This window comes from Sinocyclocheilus rhinocerous, unplaced genomic scaffold (genome assembly GCF_001515625.1).
Source record: "Sinocyclocheilus rhinocerous isolate Xijiao unplaced genomic scaffold, SAMN03320098_v1.1 scaffold3, whole genome shotgun sequence".
NCBI lineage: Eukaryota > Metazoa > Chordata > Actinopteri > Cypriniformes > Cyprinidae > Sinocyclocheilus > Sinocyclocheilus rhinocerous.
In genome coordinates, this window is record NW_015658759.1 from 643,337 (window position 1) to 653,379 (window position 10,043).

The 10,043-nt window shown below is 36.9% G+C and overlaps 1 pseudogene; it reads left to right on the top strand.

Moving 5' to 3' along the window:
- The first annotated feature begins 6,818 nt into the window (after positions 1-6,818).
- LOC107722938 (suppressor of cytokine signaling 1-like) lies at positions 6,819-8,153 on the top strand (annotated as a pseudogene).
- The last annotated feature ends 1,890 nt before the right edge of the window (positions 8,154-10,043 follow it).

Sequence of the window (10,043 nt, forward strand, 5' to 3'; positions counted from 1 at the left end):
TGATGAAAGAAAATCTAAAATTGCAAGAGGACTCCTCCCTTGTGTCACCAGTAAGTGACAGGTGAAAAGAGGCATAAGCCTATATCAGACATAAACAAATTTCTCAGTTAGCTTGGAACATGTGCGGCTACTTTCCTATTTTTGCTCCAGTTGATTTGAACTGTTGATGGCACAACAGTATTTCTGTATTGTTTCCATTTTAGATACAAATAGACAAAATTAATACAAGTCATGTTTAGTGTAAAACATGCAGACTAAGTCAAAACAGTGCATGCAGTGCATATGACTTATATTCCTATAAGCATCAAAACCCTCTTGGATGGTTAAAACAGAATAAAGAAATACGTTCTTTTGGCATAAAATATTACTTTTGAACCTGTTTTACTCTAAGGGGTCAGAAAGGATAGTTTATGCTAAAAAGAAGATATTTTCAATGTGTATCATATTGTGATATTCTGGTCTCTAGAAATGAGTCATTTCCTTCATTGAGGACGACACTTTTACCAGAGGAAACTGCCTTAACATTTATGTCACTAATTAGTTCAATAGGTTACACAAGTCACAGTAGACAGGGGCGCCTGCAGGATTTCTTCCGAGGGTATGCACAGTTTTTAAAAAAATCTAGGTTAAACATTTAAACTAACATTGTGATGTGCTTGAACTGTTTTATATCTATAGATTTTATTTTAGGCAAGTCGTGATGATTTGAGAAGGCTAAAGATCAAACATATAGGCTATGATCAACTCACTGTCTGCCGCTGGCCGCTTGGTCTTTACTTAAAGGGGTCATATGATGTTGCTAAAAAGAACATTATTTTGCGTATTGATAGCTATACATTGCCCCATTGCCTTGATAACTTCCTCGGACTAACCTAAGTTACCACGTACGTTAACACTGTTGACCATATACTGTAAAGCGGGCGCTTTAATTAGTTTGCATAACCACATCCAAGTCCCGCCACTAGGCCTGCAGCCATTGGCTCAACGTCTCCGTTAAGCAGTTTTAATTGGATGCTGAGCTGACATTTAAAAATTCCGGAACTAATGACGCAGCTGTAAACAACTGCAGCATGCCCTTTGTAGAAACGTGTGTTTATATGCATTTCAAGACTCACATACTACTGTTTCCATTGTCCTTTGTTTTGATTTGCAGCTCTACAAGATATAAAACATAGATTTTTGTGCTACAGGTATGCCGACCTCCCCCGTAAAGACACGGATTCCGTTGACAAGTTTTGGGCATCTTATAAGCGAAGTCAAGGTAGACAAATAATAAATAAAGATTCAACAGATCGCAGCCATGCTTGATGTCATAATAAATAAATAGAAATATAAAATAAAAATGTATAGATGTATAAAATAGGCTAAGCACTATACAATAATATATATATATATATATATATATATATATATATATATATAACATACAAAGATACAAATATATATATAAAAAAAAAAAATATAAAATATGTCACTTTTTCCAAGTATGGTGACCCATACTAGGAATTAGTGCTCTGCATTTATCCCATTTTTGACATATAAGAGGTCATTGTACTATAAAAACATCCTGTAAGTTTCAGAACTCTTTTTAGTCTAAAGTTTTAGAACTTACTTTTTAGTCTAAAAACAGCTTATATTGAAGCCAATCTGCCAAAACGACAGATTGTGAAATGTGCCACTTTATGACGTAATAGTGTGGCTAAACCCCGCCTCCGCTGAAGAAGTTCAATTCCTGCTGCTACATCACTGCCTGTTTAGCCCCACCCACCGATTTGCGCATAGAATTGTAAATAATGAGAGAGGCAAACGCAGGTCTACGCAGAGACCAAACGATAAAGATGGCTCCGAAGACAAGACGCTGTACAGTACCAAGATGTGGAAAAACACACTCTTTGCATTGCCTTCATTCTGATCCCAACATTAGGAAAGAGTGGATGAACTTAATTTTTAATAAAGATCCAGACCGCATCAGTTAGAACTCGGTCCTTTGTTCAATTCATTTTACAGCGGATTCGTTTACAAACAAAGCACAATTCGACGCAGGATTTTCAGAAAGATTGAAACTAAAAGACGATGCTGTGCCAACTATATTGGATCCGACAGTAATGTCGCACCACACAAGTGTGAGTAACTTTTTTTTTTATTACGTGGTCACTATTGCTTTGTCTGTTATTACAGATCGTTTGATATGTACCGAGTATTTATGTGTTTTTGATCGAAATCACTGCAGCGTCCATCTATGAAGGAAGGATGTAGGCTGTCAAACACTGTGTTGGGATCGTTACTACAAAAATTTAATTTATTACTCGTCACTAGTTACTCCTTTCAAAAGTAGTATTATTACATTACTTATTACTTTCTGGCAACAGTAATTAGTTACACTACAAGTTACACTATTTTTACTTCACACCCCACAGAAGTTGTAATTGTGTATCTTCCCCATAAAATTCCTCTAAAATGTTACTAACAATATATTTCTGCCTCATCATTTGACCAAAATCTACATTGGATCGCAGTCAGAAGTTTTTACAAACACTCAATGGTGATTGATAGTGACTTTTAAGTAAAAGTGTTGTATTAATTGTCATGTGTATAGCTTGAAGCCAGTTGTAGCTATAATTTCTCTGCTACCCAAATATGATTATATTTCATGAAGTATTTTATCAAAAGAAATCACATAAGTTCATAAGATTTTTAATTATAATAATATAATTTATATCGGGATCAGAGGGATGTGGGTTGGGAAGCCATGGAATGCCAGAGTAAAGTAATGCCTTGACTTCCATAATGCCACAACTTACACATCTGTGTTCAGATCACATTTTCTCCTTACAAAATCAGTGTAATGGCAATATTTCCATCCCCTGAATGTAAGCTTTTTCATATTCCAAGCTTTCCTGATGCACTGGTGACTTCATGTACCTGTGCGAGTCGTGAAAATTATAAATACATCTAGGAATTATTGGATTGTTGGATTTCAAATCAGTAGGGGTTGAGGCATCAAAAGTAACTAGCTGTTTTATGGATTATTATTACTGAAATCTTATTAGGAATTAGTTACACTACTAGTTACTGCAAAAAGTAATATTATTACAGTAACTAGTAGCCTAACTAGTAACTAGTTACTGTCCAACACTGGTCAAACATACATGCAGAAGTTTACATTGGTGGGCACCATAGACTGTATAAAGGTGGGCACACAGAACTTGCAATATGCAAAACTGTTAGCCAATCATAGCAGTGAGCGTTTACTTCTGAGTTTACAATCTGCTATGCCTATTCAGACAGAAGGGGGTCAAAACAGGACAGAAACTAGCCTATTACTTCTAAGTTACGATGTTTTTTGATGTAAAAATCTTGATAACATTATAAGTGGACCTCAGAGAACAGTACAGAATAAGACAGTTCATGACCCCTTTAAGTCTTTTGCCAGTAGAGTGCACTGTAAGCTTATTGTCAAGTACATTTCTTGGAAGCGTTTTGCTTTATCTGTTGTAAAGGCAAATTGTGCGGTTATTTTAACAGCTGTTGGTTTTAGGTTAGTGAAACTAGCAGATCAGATGGGGACATTTTCCTGTAAAATGAAATGTTCAGAAATTATTTCAGAAAAAACAGTTCTGTTGTAATATGTTTTTCTGCTTTTTGTTTCAGGATGATCATGTCAGTTAATTGTGATCAGGTGTCATTCTGAAAGTGAAGCTCCGTTTAAGTCTAATTGTTTTGAATAGTCTACAATAATCCATTATTATGCTAATCAACACATGATTGAAATACTACCCATTTTTCTTCACCAGTCTAATCTGTCTCTGCCATATGATTGTTTTCCACTTTTACACATGGTATACTATACTGTTGTCATCTATGTCTCTCTGACTGCCACAGCATTTTTTTTTTCAAATGTTTACACCTGAACTTAATGAGCCCTATGGGTCAGCTAAAGTGAAACTGAAATGAGTAAGCACCTGTGTGCACCTGGGTTGTGGTGAATCGTTTTTCCTGTAAATATAGGGTAGTAGTAAACTCAGCTGTAGAAATTCTCTCTAGATGAATGTGCAGGCAGTTGATGTCAGTGGCATAAGAGCGGGCCTTTTTGGATTTTGGGGCTCATCTCAAAGGTGAAACTCCTTCAGGTGAAAAATCATCTTTCGATTCATCTGCAGTACAGTGCAAGGTATTTTTTTTTCTTCTGAAATCTGCAAGCAAAACATGCAAATTATAGCTAAGATTCAAATATAATGATTAATACTGCTGACTGATTGATAACTAATTATGTTTCATGCAAACATATTTGTTAAAGATATTTTAAAACTGGGAATTGATTTGAGAAGTGTTTTCTAAGATGTAAAAATGACCTGAACTTAATATATGATGAATTATTCTGCTATGCCAGTCAGAGATATAGTTTATCAGATATTTTTTAGAGATGATCTGGTTACTAGAAGAGTCAGAAGTAATCTTACAGATCTACAGAGAGAACAGTTAATCATACAACATCCGTTTATAGTCGAAACTGTATGTATTTATTCAATTACCAGTGAATTCTGCTGGTTATCAGATACAATAGTTGTCTGACATAAAAAAAAAACATTAACACTTTGACATTGTTTATGTTTTACTTTTTATTATTATTTTCGTTTTTTAAATTTTTTTTTATTTAAGGGTCATAACCATCATACTTTAAAGTGGATATGTTCCCCCAATATTCAAAACAGTGGATGATCATTATAGGATTTTTCAATGGACGATTCTTAGGCTACTATATTATAAAATGCTATAAAATATTGACTTATATGTGTACTAAAAGATGTTGTGTGTTTACATTAGCGTCATTTCGTTTTCCAAGTCTATGGATAAAAGAACATTGCCTTTCGTAGATGTGTAGCTCATGTAAATATGACATATGTTTGCTTAGGGTTACCGTCTTAATACAAATAAACCATGGCTAAGACCTGATACTTCAACCATTAAACTGTCGTAAGACGAGATGACTTGGTGAATATCACGTGATTTGAAGTAAAGCGTCTGAAATGAAAGTGAAACAAAAGTGCATACATCACAGCAAGCTAAAAGATCAATTAAAATACATAGGATCCTCGTGAATTTAAACTGCAGTTGCTTGATTATAATAGGTTTTTTATGTGCATTATATGCTGTATCACCAAGATCTTCGCCATTTTGAAGGTATTAGCTACAGAGAGAGAGAGAGAGAGAGAGAGAGAGAGAGAGAGAGAGATGCCAAAATCCAACTCCATTCCTAAATATAGTATTTTACTTTGCACATTGCATATTGAGAGCAGAGGGTAGTGTAAATAAGATAACTCGTGCATAAATTAAGGCATATGCTACCCTTCATCCAGACACTGACAGTTCTTGGAAGAGATCTTCCAGTTATTCATATGCCAGAGGCGAGACCGCCTAGCTGATTTTTAAACTTTCGGTTTCGTTATCTTTTGTAATGGTCAGCCTATGAGAAGAATGATGTGTTACAACAAAAAATGTAGCATCGCAGGAAATCTTCACACAGTTCTGGAGAAGTTTTGGGTTAGTCAACATCAAACTGCATTTGCGGTAAGCAGGCTAGAGGTTTTTTCATCTGAGACCGGAATGGAGGTGTTTCTTATACCTTTAATTTCACCGCGTCGTTATTCGTGTATTAGACACTGCTTTATGGAAACCCTTTCGGTAGCATAATAGTTATTATGAAAAGTGTAGGTAGACAATTGAAAATTTAAACCCATGGAAACCGTTTTAATATCATGTGATGCCTGGCAGTTCGAGAAAACATGTATGCGCTGGTATTTCAGAGAAGGCAGGGGGCTTCGCTTTTCCTGTGCCAACGGTTAAAACCTAAAATCTTAAAACCTTTTGTCTGTAAAGAACATTATAACATCAAGACTTTCAAAGCATTATATAGCCAACCACAGAACGCTAGACAGAGTTATTAGTTATTTATGGTGGTTTTTATGTTTTAATGTGTTTAAAGTATAAAATGTATTGATATAAATTATTTTAATATTTTAAAATATTTTGTAATGATTTTTATATGGATATTGATTTTAGAGTATTTTACGCGTGATGTAAATTATTTTTCTTTGTCACTGACCCGTATTTGAAAGATGATTTTCGAGTTAAGAAAAGTGAGAAGTTTCTAAATATATTCTAAATATCATCGTTGTATCCATGTTGTTTTCAGAAATTCGTCTCAAAAATGTTTGTACCGTTTTTGATTTAAAAAAAAAGTGGCGTAACCAATAACCATCAAGTAGTACTAATACTTGCACTTTGATACAGTACACAGTCCTCAGTGTATATAATGATTATTTTTAATCATCAGATTTTAAAACATGATTTTTAGTTGTTTTGTTGTTGTTTTAATAATTACTTTTATTTTCTTTAAAGAAAATAAAGAGTTACTCCATATGACCTGTACAAAATGTGTCTTCTATGTTTTATGGTTTTCTTATCACATGGCAACAAAATAGCATCTTGTAAGTTGGTTACACCACACTGACTTTAATTTTCTGCACAAAAGCATATATTAATAATATTTTAAAACAAAAAGATATATTTTTTTGAGCATCATATTTATATGAATGGTAAGCTCTCTGTTTTGTAGTGAAGAATTTAATTAAAGTTGAGCACACTTGAAATCAACATGCTTTCTCACACACACTCAATCACTTTCTCACACACTCACAGACTTTCTAGAATGTGTCCAGGCAAGAGCTGTTTCCACCTCTTGATGTTAGAACTCTTTGTTTCTGTGAACAGGCGGCACAGAATCATTCATCCATGCTTTGGGACCATGGAGGAATGGTATGAGTGGGCCCTGATTCAGAATGGTCCAGCATAATGACACTGACCATACAGTTGCGCGACAGAGCCCATCCAAGCCGGCCGAGTGCCCCAAACCCTCTTCTGTCCCATCAACACACTTTCACCCCTTCCGGGACCAGAAGGAATGTGAACTCATCACCCAGGCTGTGGATTACCTGAACCACAGTGGATTTTACTGGGGTCCCTTGGAAGTAGATGAAGCACATGCACGACTGGCCAGACTTCCTCTTGGGACATTCCTGATCCGGGACAGCATGCAGGCGAATGTTTTCTTCACTCTCAGCTATCGGGCTCCTGAGGGCCCGACCAGTGTGCGAGTGCTCATAAAGGATGGAGGTTTCAGTTTAGCGGGCAGTAAACATACTTTCTCTTGCATTTTTGGCCTGCTAGGATACTATATTGCGTCCCCTAAAAAGAGTCTGAGTATGCCGTATCGTGGAGATGTGCCGCAGAGCCTACAGGAACTGGCGAGAAGAGCAGTGGTGCAGAGTTTTGGGAAAGATAGTATTCAACAACTGCCTGTGAGCAAGAAGCTTAAAGAATTTCTGTGGTTGTACCCTTTTGGTATATGAATGTGTGTAGTCTATATGAAGATGTTACAGATGTTGCAGCTCTTTAACACAGTACAATTTATTGGGACCCTCATCTCAAAGTACATTTCATAAGGCATTGTCACATTAGTGAAAATTCAGCGAAATTTCATGGGGAAAAAAATGTCCTTTGTTCATTGCCAGTGGTGTAGCGACACATGAAGTTACTTTAAAACCAAGTAATTTTCTTTCGGTCACGTGGCAACTTTGTGCAACCAACTTCAAGTTGGTGGTGCAACAAGCTCCCATCACCATGATTTCTATTGAAATGACTGGATAATGCTCACTAAATTCCACCTATAGGATTTTGTGCTCTTCATTGACCCAACTAGTACATGTATTTATGTGTGTAGTGATTGTTTGGACTCAGATATTAAAACATGCACTACAAAACAGTTTTATTTTTTACATATGCAGCAAGATCACCACCACAAACACCACCACAACACCACCACTGGCCTTCGATTGCTTTAAAGCAATCTAGCTGGCACTGGGCCAGTGTTAGAGGTTGTATTTGTGTAAAATGAGTGATTTGACAACTTTTACACAGTATTGTCTGTCTTTATATATGAATGTAAACCACTGACCACCTGGTACTGGTGATACTGATATCAGTATGAACTTTTGGATTGTTTTTATATACTGGTACATATGTACAATATGTAGGCTATATAATCTTTAATATGTATTGTATGGCAACATCATTCTGCTGTGCAGAAATACACATTTCACCTAGTGAGACAAAAGGGTTTGATTTGTTTAGGATTGCTTTTTATTAATAAAGATAAATTATTTGATGTGATTTGAAGTTGTTGTCCTCTCTCTCTCTCTCTGTCGATTTTTCTTTCACTTATTTTGTACTATAACGGGACAAGTTTCTTGTAATGTGACCCAACCCCAAAAAAAAAGAATCAGTAACCTCTCACTAACTTTACAGAAATTACCCCATCAAGGTGAAAATATGAGTTACATATACATCAGTCTCTGAATTTTTTAAGTAACTACATATTTTTACTCTCTTTAGCTGTTTCATTTTACACTTTAACAACAGCATGATTTTTAAATGAAATTATCTTATATTATAATTTAAATTAGCCAATTATCACGTTATCTGGTCACGAAATCACAGATTAAAAGTACAAACCATACACAAGCAAACATCCACAGACCACTGAGCTTATAGAAATCACATCCTTTTGGACAAAAACAGGAAAACATTTTTTTTCCTCCATATCTATTCCTTTGACCATTTTTTTGCAGAATAAAACAGGAAGGCATGTTTTGTTCTTACATATCTAGCCCCTTACGCATACAAAAAGAAACACAGTGAAAAATTATCTCAGTACATTCATGATTTTTCTGGACAGAAACCTGAAACAAAGACATCCATTGTGATACTGTACAGAATACCTCACATACCTTGCACAGGAGAGGATGTCTGCATCAGTGCATTTCATTTACATTTATTCAATCAACAGATGCTTTATCCAGTGTTATTTTAGTATTATTTATATACTATTATAGTATTTATTAATATTTTAAGTTAGCTTTTATTTTTGTAATTTTAATTCAAGCTTTAGTAATTAGTAAGTAGCGATTTTTTTCATTGTATTTTTTTTTAAAGATTTCTATATACCGTAGTTTTATTTTTTATTTCAGTTTTAGTAATTTTAGCACTTAAACTTATTTGAGTTATGTGCCGTGGAAACGTCTCGGTTACGTATGTAACCCTTGTTCCCTGAAGGAGGGAACGGAGACGTCACGTCGGTGACCGACGAATTGGGATCTCGCTTAGAGAGACCAATCCACTTCGAGTGTAAACTAAACGAGCCAATGCACATTGGCATGCGATGATTGCATCCAGCTGCTGCTGATCACAGCGTGAGCATAAAAAGGCAGCCGGTGCAACGCATACCAGGTTTTCGCTGAGCAGCCGTGGCGACGGGACGTGACATCTCCGTTCCCCCCTTCAGGGAACGAGGGTTACATACGTAACCGAGACGTTCCCTTTCAATCGGTCACTCCGAGTCACGTCGGTGACCGACAAATTGAGATCCCTACCAATGCGCCATGGATGCTGCCCCTTCCAGTGTCCTGTGCGAGCCGCCTGCGCCCCTTTGTGGTGTAGGCCGGGGCTCGCAACAAGAAGACCAGTCACTGTTGTCATAGCACTACCCCACTCAGTGAGATTGGATAACACTGGGAAAACGTACCCGTTCCACTTGGAACAGGAATGTTGCAGAAGACCCATCCTTCCCGAAGGAGGTTTTGGAAGCACTTACACATATGAGGCTCTGAGGCTATACCGTGGACCTTACACATATGGGATCCACTTAGGTCTCACATATGGAACCCAGCCTTCTACCGGTTCTCAAGGATTCATAGAGTGAAGGCCTGGCGCCTGACATTCCGGCACGTCTGGCTGCCGAGGGGACGGAGGAACTCGACAGGGTCTACAGTAAGGACACTCTGGAGAAGTTTCGAGCAAGCTGACACTAAACCGGGGCCTCTCAGTGCCTCTACACTTTTGAGGTGAGAACACAGGAGGATACCGGCTCCACACGAAGGCTACATGATCTAGCGAACGTGGGGGTCGCCCAGCCCGCAGCTCTACAA